Genomic DNA, 4,550 nt, shown 5'->3' with positions numbered 1-4,550 from the left:
TGAAAGTGCTGAGGCAGCGGCACCTGAGCTCCCACTCCTGGGTCACCTCCTCTGCCGCTGCCTGTGCATTCTGGTAGGCAACAATGTCCTCTGGTAGTATGATGTATCCGGTCCTAGCATGAGAGTCAAACAAAGCAGGTGCAAGCAACGGAATAATATCGTGAGTTACCTCGCTAAAAACCAAGTTATAACGAATGTGGTGTGAAGGCACAAGAGCATCAATAAATTGGCGGTCCTGCATCGCCCGGTGATCTAAATAAACTCTGGCCAGCAAGTAATCATTGGGGGCATATATGAATATTAAAGCGTATCGCTAAGCGAGTAGCATAAATACCACCATGAATATCGCCCTTCATCCTGTTAGTGTGCAGGTGGCATGCAATGATAGCGCCAAAGCTATAAGTGTTATCATTATGAAGTGCACGGCGTAGAATGGTAAGGTCGGGGGCACATAGTGAGCCACTTTTCTCTCTAGCAGTCAAGCATTTCCCTATGAATAAAGCAAAGTAGTGCACAACAAGGAACTGCAAGCTAGTGGCGCGGGCATGCGCCAGCCCCTTCCCTCACCCATTGTCGTGGTTCAACACGGCCACCTATGGGGCCATCGGCCCCTTGTGGTTCAACAAGGGGGAAATGTGCATTGCACAAAGAGCGGAGGCTGTAGAGCAGCACGGCGGTGATGACACATGCAGTTTTAACCCAGGTTCAGGCCACCGTGAGGCGTAAAACCCTACTCCTGCTTTGGTGGATTGATGAAAGGACCGTGGTGGAGACGCAATGCTCAAGCCCGGCAAGGTCGCCCTGGGACGAGAGCAGCTATGCGCGTATGAGTGTATAGAGGTCCGAATCCCTTCTAAGGTTGCCACAGTCCTCCTTTTATAGGTCAAGGGGTCACCACAATGGAAAAACAGTCATTATCCAGCTGTTAGATAGCCACGGTGCTATCATACCTAACTCTGCAGATAGGACAAGGTGCATTAAATGCACCGCTTAGTGTCATGTCGTGGGTGCATCCCGACAAGCCTTGCCGTGCTATTCAACCACCTTCTCACATGCCTGCGTGACACGCCTCTGGACGGGTGTCGTTTAGGGGTGATATTCCTCAGAAATGGCTACCACGTGCCAAAGGACAACCACTTAATCACTTGAGGGCTCGACACCGCACTGATGGGTGACTTGAGTTGCTATGAGGTGGTGTAGTGGAGTCTTGGTAGGGAAGTAGGCCGCTAGCGTCCCGGCAAACCTTGCCGGGGAGGTCTTGGGACTTGTCTTCGAGGTGACCTCGACCTTGCCAGGCTCGCCTACCCGGCAAGGGAGGTTTTTTCCTTAGTGATATCTTGCTCATTCGGCTTGTCTTGGTCTTCTTGATCCGCCCTTTGATTTCTCAAAGAGCTATCTCTCCTGCTTGGCCTTGTCTTGGATGCTGTAACCTCGCCCTTGAGCATGTGTACAGTTCGGGCAACATACTCCAGGGTTTGTTGCACAGACGGGAGCCCCCGGGCCTGGCTCGAACATGCTGGTGAGCATCGTTGGGGTAGGCCCTATCTGGTACATAGGCGAAGAGTTTCTGGTAGCTCATCCATTGAGATTTCCTTTGCTTCTTTATTAACCTGTGCTGGAGTCAGTTTCGGTTTTTTCGAGCGCCATGTGATGCCAATTGTGGTGGGGGCCATCTCTGTAATGGTGAAAGGATCGAGAAGAGGTGTCTAGAGGGGGGTGAATAGACTCTAAGCAAGAAAAGTTGCCGTTTTTAATTTCTTTAAGTTGAACTCGAGTTTTGGCACAAGTTTAACACTCACAATACATATCAAGCAAGCATGTAAAGAGTATATGAGCAATGGCAAGTAAAGCATGCAAATTGCATGAATGTAAAGGGATGGGATTGGAGTGTGCAAACGCAATTGCAGACACGGATGTTTTTGTCGTGGTTCCGATAGGTGGTGCTATCGTACATCCACGTTGATGGAGACTTCAACCCACAAAGGGTAACGGCTGCGCAAGTCCACGGAGGGCTCCACCCACAAAGGGTCCACGAAGAAGCAACGTTGTCTATCCCACCATGGTCGTCGCCCACGAAGGACTTGCCTCACTAGGGTAGATCTTCACGAAGTAGGCGATCTCCTTGCCCTTAAAAACTCCTTGGTTCAACTCGACAATCTTGTAGGAGGCTCCCAAGTGACACCTAGCTAATCTAGGAGACACCACTCTCCAAGAAGTAACAAATGGTGTGTTGATAATGAACTCCTTGCTCTTGTGCTTCAAATGATAGTCTCCCCAACACTCAACTCTCTCTCACAGGATTTGGATTTGGTGGAAAGAAGATTTGAGTGGAAAGAAACTTGGGGAAGGCTAGAGATCAAGATTCATATGGTAGGAATGGAATATCTTAACCTCAACACAAGTGTAGGTGGTTCTCTCTCAAAAAATGTATGTTGGAAGTGTAGGCATGTTCTGATGGCTCTCTCCACGAATGAAGAGTGGGTGGAGGGGTATATATAGCCTCCACACAAAATCTAACTGTTACACACAACTTACCAATCTCGGTGGGACCGAATCGTCAAACTCGGTCGGACCGATTTAGCAAATAATGTGACCGTTAGGATTTTCGGTGGGACCGACATGTCAACTCGGTGGGGACGATATGGTTAGGGTTAGGGCATAACGTAATCTTGGTGAGACCGATTACTCAAACTCGGTGGGACCGATTTTGGTAATAAGCTAACCAGAGAGTTGGTCAGGCAAACTCGGTGGGACCGATTCGCTCATCTCGGTTGGACCGAAATGTTAGAAAGAGGAACAGAGAGTTTGCATTGTAATCTCGGTAGGACCGATTACACAAACTCGGTTGGACCGATTTTGGTAATGGACATACACAGAGAGATTACAATCCCATCTCGGTGAGACCGAGATCCCTATCGGTGAGACCGATTTGACTAGGGTTTGTGGCAGTGGCTATGACATCTGAACTCGGTGGCGCTGGATAGAAAGAATCGGTGGGGCCGAGTTGGACTTTTGGTTTGGGTCATATGTGGATGTGAGAAAGTAGTTGAGGGCTTTCGAGCATATCACTAAGCACTTTGAGCAAGCAAGCCATTAAGCAACACCTCATCCCCTCTTGATAGTATTCGCTTTTCCAATAGACTCAATGTGATCTTGGATCACTAAAAGTAAAATATAGAGTCTTGTGCTTTGAGCTTGAGCCAATACTTTGTCCTTAGCGTCTTGAAGGGGTTCCACATCCTCTAGTCCATGCCACTCCATTGTTGAACTTATTTGAAACATACTAGGTAAAAGTGTTAGTCCAACAAGAGATATGTTGATGTTAATTACCAAAATCACCGAGGGAGCACTTGTGCTTTCAATCTCCCCCTTTTTGGTAATTGATGACAACATACATCAAAGCTTTAGATAAAGATATAGAGAATAACAAGTAAAGCTTTGGAAAGACATGTAACATGCATAGGCTCCCCCTACATGTATGTAATCATGTGAATATGGAATATAGGAGCAAGTGAATGCATAAGCATGACAGAGTAAGCAATGTGTTACATGTATCTTGGCTATATGCATCAGAGTAAAAGATGTGAATATGGAAAATGTACCTTCATGCTCATGAGTCCTTCTTGCAAACAGTATGTGTACATCAGCAAGAAAACCTCATACACATGACTGTGATGCATATACTTACCTTGTGGTCTTGAGTTGGCTTAGGATGGAATGAACCTGCGTAAACAAGGTTAGATAACACAGATACACCTACTAGCCAGAGCAAACAAAAGAAACCACAAGAGAACCAAGACTGGGATGACATGTAGAGTGAGTACTAAGTACCACATTGAACATAGACATGTCCCCAAAGGTAAAGATGTGCAATGAATTTAAGGATTTCCTTCCCTTAGATGTCTTGCTCCCCCCGAATCTAGCATGGGATACTGGGAGAAGATAGGGAACAAAAAACAGAGCTCAACAAAAAGAGACAAAGATAATGCAAACAAACATGTCTTTCCCCTCTTGAAGACATGTGACTTCTCTCCTCTTGAATACCAAGCATCTAGTGTCCTCTCTCCCTTTGAGTATTCTCTCCCCCTATAGATATGATTAAGCTTTGATGTGATCTCTCTCTCCCCCTTTGACATCAATTTCCAAGAAGGGTCTTCTGGATTTTTGTCACAAATGGGTTTGGTCCTTGAGTCACGGAACAAAGCAGCAAGTTGAATGTGATGCTGGTAGAGGACAAGAATCATTGAGTGGAGCTGGATCAAAAAATAATGCAGGAACAAGTGGCAAAATGTCTTTCTTGCTGTGAAATCGGTGGCTCCGAGTTTTATGGTTTGGTTGTACCGAAAGTTTCCGGTTGGACCAAAGGCAATATACCGGTGTGACCGAGTTCATCACAGAGAAAACACTTGTCACCTCAGCTCACTAGACAAGTAAGATCTCACAAGGATTTGCAAGGAATTAACTGAAGGATTTGCAATGAATTGGATGCAGGGAATGCATAACAAATAGACACAGAAAAGAAATCTAGATGAAGTTTTTTTTGAAACAAA

This window comes from Triticum dicoccoides, chromosome 4B (genome assembly GCF_002162155.2).
Source record: "Triticum dicoccoides isolate Atlit2015 ecotype Zavitan chromosome 4B, WEW_v2.0, whole genome shotgun sequence".
Lineage (NCBI taxonomy): Eukaryota > Viridiplantae > Streptophyta > Magnoliopsida > Poales > Poaceae > Triticum > Triticum dicoccoides.
The sequence above is the reverse complement of the archived record's forward strand: the minus strand, read 5'-3'. Positions refer to the sequence as shown.